The sequence below is a fragment of the Rhipicephalus microplus genome, chromosome 2, assembly GCF_043290135.1.
Source record: "Rhipicephalus microplus isolate Deutch F79 chromosome 2, USDA_Rmic, whole genome shotgun sequence".
Lineage (NCBI taxonomy): Eukaryota > Metazoa > Arthropoda > Arachnida > Ixodida > Ixodidae > Rhipicephalus > Rhipicephalus microplus.
This window is the reverse complement of record NC_134701.1, coordinates 55,014,418-55,021,888: the sequence shown is the minus strand read 5'-3', so window position 1 is coordinate 55,021,888 and position 7,471 is coordinate 55,014,418.

The window sequence follows — 7,471 nt, the reverse complement described above, 5'->3', positions numbered from 1 at the left end:
CTATATAAAATATCCACGTAGAAGCATATTCACCGTTGGATAAATGAATAGATGACGTATTAACACATCTGTCTTCACCAAGCTTGCGCATCATGAAAGCTTCAATGATTTCTCTTTCCTTTATGTCTTTGAATCTTAATAAAATAGTGGTGTTTTCGAATTTTGACTTACAATGACACTTTATGCAATAAGAAGCTATGTTACCGTGGTAAATAATGTGTTTGCAGTTGTAATTATGTTTGAGTAAACGTCAATAAAGTTGCCCAACGTACCAATTTTCGCATGGCAAACTAGTACCATATACAACATATATTCACATGGTACAAACTTGTTGACATGCCAAACAGATTATGTATGGTTGTTCTTCTGATTGCCGTTCACTTGGTGACACAGTGAAATTGATTTGGGAAGTGCCGTCAAAGTTATAGATATGCCATGCCTACTTGCAATGTTTTTCAGTCCGTGTAAAATGCCGTGGACGTAAGGTATAACAATATGTCTCTCTTTTCACTTCTTTTTTATTCCTGCCTTCGTTTCATACGTGTTGCCGACGGTTTTAAGAGCCTCTCGGCCAAGACTGTGATCAAGGCATCAGGGTAATTGCTGTCTCTGGGTCTATCAACTTGCTTCATCAAACTTCGCGCTACCGTGTGGTCTCACGATTTTTGCCAGATGTTAAACATACAGACATACGCGACGCTTTGGTGTGTCATTTAGTGTTCAAATGGAGCTTATCGTGAGTGTCATCTATGTACAGCCATCTATACCCTACTCTGGCTCTTTTGAATGTACACTTTCACAAATTTTGGTAAGTGGATGTACAACTAACTCAACCGGTCTCATTTGGACTTTTGTGCAAAAAACTGAACTTATAATTATATCACACAATTGTTTAGGCCACAGGTCAAGCTACTGCAATAAAAAAACATGTTTACCTGGATGGTTGCATATTTCATAAAATAATGCAAGCCTTAGTGTAGTAATTTGCTAACTTTCATGTGTAGACTGACACCAAGATTCTTGTGCATACCATCTCTTTGGATTGTGCACTGTGAAGTGCACTATTTAGTGTGCGTTACGATGAGATTTTTTGCTATAATTTCATCTTGCTACACTGTGGTGAATAATAAATAGTGCTTAGGCCGTGCTGTGTATGTACCTTGTATTTTGTATTAGGTATAGGTATTGTATGCAAACATGAAAATATACATAATTTTACACTGACATGAACACTAATGCTGCTTTGGTTTAAAGAAAATATTTCAACAGCTGTATTTTTATTTATTTGGGGTATGCGATAGGAATTGCTGAAGTTCTGCTGGCTCAATTTTATGGCAAGTTCTTTTATTACCAAGCAAGTATATCAGATGTTTTAATCTTCAGAGTTTTTGTGGAAGATAAATAGGTTACAGGCAAACAGGCAGAAAGTTATCACTCTGTTCATGCATACATTACGTACATTAGTGGGTGCTTCGTCAATCGTACCACAATTGAAGTGGTGCGTTGCATAAATAAAGTTTAACTTATTGTGCAGGTGACGACACAGTGCTACGATGAGTAGGATTTTTCAGTTTTGTGTCTATTTGCTACACTCCTCGGGATTTGTGTGTTTTGGCTAAGAAGTTCTGAATGGCAAAGAAGCCAACTTGTCTTTTTCTGTGCGTAAGGTATACTAGCGAACAAAAAAAATGTTTAATGAAAAAATAGCTGTTTCGCAGAGGATAACTCTAGCGCTGCGTTTGTTTCTATTTCGTGCTTTATCATCTGTGCAGCCGGAGTGCCAAGTACACGTGGTCGTTCACAAGGGCGAAGGGCTTGTGAATTAGCTTCATTATTTAGCGAAAGACTTTTCAACAGTTAATTTGTGGTGGTTCTGCGTTACATTGGGACATGCCTTAGGCGTCTCCCTTATTTATTTGTCTCATATTTAGGAGTAAAGGTTTACAGGTGAGATTCCATGCAGTCAATGAGTGCTAAGTCCCCTGCATATCGAGTTTGGGTTAGAGAACCACATTGTGGCGAGCTGAAATACGAGTTGCGAGTAAGTGCTAATTGCGGATAAACATTATGGGTTCAGCTGCTCATAAGGCGCTGCTGTCCTTGCGTGTGCAGTGAACGCACATAGTGTAGGTGCGTGAGAGTGTACTTGTAACTTTGGCACCTGCATAGGCGTGCACAGAAGAACGGGGTGGGGGGACGTCCCACGCTATCGCTTAGACTTTGTAGGGAAATTGGGCGCTGCGACAAACCTTCACCTCTCCCTTTTCTCGCTGAATAGGAATGCTGTTCACGCTTATGAGGCTCTCGTTGTGTAACTTTATTTTTTATATGCTATGGGAAACGGCGGCGTTGGTGAACGCACCAGTGGAAGACGAGAACGATAAACGATGGCACGCTTGCGCTCAGCGGCTGCTTATAGTCAGTCGCGTCAGAGTCTTGAAATAATAGAGATGTTGCTCAGAGTTAAGTCCTCGTTTCTGAAGATACTGTGTGGCGGCAGTCCGAGACATCTATCTACAATGGAAACACACGTGGTCTCAAACAGCTCAGAACACGCCGCTGCCACGGGATGCGTGCAGGTCGAGGCACAAATACTGAAAATAGCTCCAGAGCGTATGCCCATGCAATGCACATATGTTCCGTCATCTGAAGGTAACTTTTGTCACGCAGGTACACGCAACATTCGAGAAAGTGAAGCACTGCCGATATAAGGAAAATGGCTCAAGTGAGCACACGTTTACCATTTTTCTAGCGGCACGAAACGACGAGCTGTATAGATCGAAGCCGAAGGTGTTTACCATGGCCTGCATGGCACCCTTCGAATTAAGTAATGGTCTTGGAAAAGCGCTGACACATGCCGCTGCTAAGAGAATGAAAGTTTGAAATGTCAAACACGTATAGCCACTGAGTACATATAAATCACTAGATAAAACAGGCAAGCTAGTGGTGGCACTGTGGTGTAATGGATATTGTGTTTGCTTTCAGTGCGTGTCAACACGAGTTAGATTCATGTGTCGTGCGTACTTGTATGCAAATGTCATTTTTGTCCGTAAATGCATGGATGTACATTTTCTAGTACGTCCCTGCGACGAATAATAGCTCTAAATATCTCCGAAACTCCCATTTTTTGTGCCTGAAATATTTTTTCGACCGCTTTCAAGAGAAGCAGAAAAGCTTCCACAGCACTCTATTCAAGCCATCGAGTTGAGTAAAATAGAAGACCAACGTTACCTCCTAAATGCCTTCTTGTCACCCCTTTTAATTTGTAAACCTTCTTAAGCCTTCTGCCAACACAAATCGGCCGTGTATCTCGAAAACAGAGCTATTTTGTTGGTGATACAGAGTTATTAAAGTTTCATCATTACATTTTCAGTGAAATACGAGCAATATAGGTCAATGAACGAGCTTTTTAAAGCAGGCTGACCACTAGAGAGATTCGAAGTGGACGGCTTTCGCTTCATTAGGCGCCAATTACTTGTTTCACGTATCCCCTTAGCACGCTGGCGTCCGAATAAGGAAAACAAAACTCCCCAGAGATCCTCCAAAAACATCGCAGACAAGAATGTTAGTGAAGACCTCATTGTAAAGGGCATTTCATTTATTACCTTTGGAATGCACGCTGGAACAGGAGCCAAAAACACCCTAAAAGGCTAAAGCCTGTTTACAGCGTAATTCATGACCTGATACCTCGTTCCCATTGATAATTTGCTTAGTTGCAGAAATCAAGAATACATTGCTCGTTGTCTGGAATTGCTATAAGAGAGCAGTCAGAAACACGAACTTTATATAGTATATACTCTATATACGCATTCTATACTGATTATCCCATGGAAGCAGGAAAAAAACAAATATGGTTAACTTATTAGAGCTTGTGTCATTCTAGCATTAGTGTGTACTGCTGCGTTCACCCCGACAACAGCTGACAGCTACCGTTGTAGGGGTTTTTAGATTCTAGGTGACAGCTAACACTGTCATGTCGCTCTCATGTCGTTTGTTGCTTTGTCAACAAATTCGCTCATGTGCTTACATTTCGTGATCTATCATATGAATAAATAAATCCTTAATAATGTTTTACTGCTCTTTTGTTTCTCTTTTTCTATGCAGGGATGTTCGAGTGAGCTAGCTAAGCACATTGTTGGGCTCGAAAAATAACCAAGTCTACGCGATCATTTTTTTATTAATCAGTCAGCAAATTCATGGTGATACAAATAGTAATTAAAAAGCTCCTGAATATGCTGATGTCATCAATGGTGATGTTTATCTTAATTTTTATATCAAGAAACTCCGCGGTAATGCCTTTTGGCCTCTCTTAGGCAGATTGGAACCTATGTGCTAGCTGTTGGTTTTGTTTTAACAACTAGTCTGTAATGAATGTAGGCCGAAGGCTTGCTGAAGCTGCATAATGCAATATTTTGAAAAAAAAACATTTTGCATTTATTGAAACGGGTACAAAAACCATTTTGAAAAGTTCACGTAACTCTTCCGTACAAGTTTCCTTTATACGCAGATGACGATGAGCTACTGTGAAAGATAAGAGAGGTGGATAATTTTAACTTAGCTTCGTGCAACTTATAATATAGACCTTATACATTAGTTCTGGGGGCCGTGTGCACCAGTATGGGCTGGTTTGATGACGTAGGGAGCAAAGTAAACAAAATGGGTACTTGTACGTCACCAACAGAGCCAACGATGGAAATATGTCAATATCTTGAGCTTATGGGAGGGTGTAATGAAAAGCTTGTATTGCATCTTGGTGACAGGGTACAATAGGAATTGATACTAGCGTGTATTTAATTTTCAAGGTACTTTGACGATTCGGGTGTAACGAGGTTTAATGGTCGTGAACTCGGTAACGAACAAGCACTACGGACCCGAAGGTGAAGCGCACGCTCAAAGACGATGATTATTGTCAGCCAGAACAGGTGATGATGATTGTTTGCTGTACAGATGAGGATGAAGCGCATAATAGATGCCTACACTAATTCCCCCCACGTGGAAGCGGCCATCCTGGCCGCTGCGGGTGGGTAGTCAGGGTGACGAAGAACGTCGTTTAAAAAGCTTCATACGAGAAACGTGTACAATATCGGTTCTGCGGTAACGGCAGTCAGTTGGCACGACAAGAGGCGTCAAACGATAGTTGACAGGTGAAGTCTGCTCTAAAACTACATATGGGCTGATGAATCGAGGCTGGAACTTGTCGCACAAACCAGGTGGGCAAATTGGTGTCGATATCAGCACCGCGTCACCCGGTCGGAATGAAACCAGACGATGAGAGGTGTCGTAGAAGGCCTCCCTAGCTTGCTGCGTAACTTCCGTGTTTATACGCGCACGCTGGCAGCACTGGACAAGGCGCGAAATATATTGTTCGCAAGAAGACGGTGATGGAGGTCCATTGTTGCTGAAGAAGGAAACGTTGATAAAGAAAGTAGGTGAACGTCCGTAAACGAGATAAAACGGTGAGTATCCGGTTCTGCGCTACAAAGCGGTGTTGTAGGCAAAAGTGAGGAACGGTAGAAGTTTATCCCAGTTTCTGTGATCAGGTTGATTATACACAGCGATCATGTCGCGAGGGTTCGATGAAATCTCTCGGTTAGGCTGTTTGTTTGAGGGTGGTATCTAGACGCCGTTTTGTGTGTAGTACCGAAAACGTGAAGAACTTCACCTAAAAGCTGTGACTAGAACATATTACCACGGTCACTTAGAAGTACACGAGGAGCACCATGACGTAGAATTGTGGCCTGAATGACGAAGTCAGCAACTTCCGATGCTGAACCAGTAGCTACTGAAGTTGTCTCGGCGTAGCCTGTCAGATGGTCTACGGTGGTGACTATCCATCTATTTCCAGCGCCAGTAACAGGAAGGGGCCCATTAAGATCGACACCGACGACCTCGAAAGGTGTTGCAGGACATGTCATTGGCTGCATTGACCAGCAGGAGGAGATGTCGGAAGTTTGCGAAGTTGGCACAAAGAGCAGGAACCCACGTACTTTGCAACGCTGGTAGTAAGACCAAGCCAATAAAAGCGGCTTCGATTGCGGTCGTATGTTTTGTGAAAGCCGAGATGGCCAGCCATCAAATCGTCATGAAAGGCGTTAAGTACATGATGCCGAAGAGCACGTGGCAGAACAGGCACCCAGCGTTGACCATCAGGATGATAAATGTGACGATACAGCCTACCTACTGAAGCATGAAGTGCTCGAGTGGCCGACGAAGCCGTGCATTGGTTGGACGCGTGGCTCCTGAGAGGTCGTCTATAATGCGTTGACAGTACGGGTCAGCCTGTTGGCGAGAACGGAAGGGTCGGTCATGGTCGATGAGCAGCTGGCACAGCGAGGCGAGCAAGGCAACAGAACTAGGAGTCACGACCGCACTGATGTCATTGGAGATGGCAGCTGGAGTGTCGACGAAGCCGTAAGTAGTGGGCAACGAGAAAGAGCGTCGGTGTCCTCATGTTTTTTGCCATATTTTTTAATAATTATCAAACTAATACTCGTGTAGCGTAAAATCCAATGACCCAAGCATCCGGTCAAATTTTTTATTGTAGAAAGCCAGCGTAAGACATGGTGGTGCGTTACGATGGTGAATTGACGGTCGCACAGATAAGGGCGGAACTTTTCTATGGACCAAACCACCACGAGGCACTCCTGCTCAGTGTTGGTATAGTTCTTTTCGGTAGAAGTAAGCACTCGGCCAGCGTATGCGAGGACCCTTTCCCGTCCAGAGTTATCACGTTGAAGTATAACAGCACCTAGACCGCAACTGCTGGCTTCGGTATGCAGGAGTGTCGGAGCGGTGTCATCAAAATGGCAGAGTACAGCCTTTGACGTGAGAGCTTCTATCAATAGGTCAAACACCGACTGACGTTCTTCGGACCCCACAAAGGGTGCATTAGAAGCAAGTATGTAAAGTGGTGCAGCCATTGAAGCGAAATTTCATATGAAACGACGAAAATAGGAGGCGAATACAATAAAACTTCGCAAATCATTAGGTCTTGGGTGGCGTGAAAATCGAAGGACGACAGTGATCTTTTCGGGGTCAGGGCGAATACCGTCCATGCTCCCGACATGACCGAGAACCTTGATGAATTTGGTGGCGAAACGGCATTTGTTGGCGTTGAGCTGCAGACCCGTGCCGACGAGGCAAGTTAGGACGTCATCCAAGTGCCTCAGGTGCTGAGAAAACGTTGATGAAAAGTTGATAATGTCATCAAGGTAGCAGAGACACGTCTCACATTTCAGACAACGCAGGACGGTGTCGATCATGCGTTCAATCGTCGTGGGCGCATTACAGAGCCCGAAATGCATCACGTTAAATTCGTATAGGCCATTGGGGGTTGCAAATGCCTTTTTTTCTTTGTCGTCATCGTGCATAGAAATTTGCCAATATCCCGAACGCAAGTCAAGGCTTGAAAAGTATTCAGTGCTTTGCAGTGAATCAAGGGCGTCGTCGACGCGTGGAATGGGATATACGT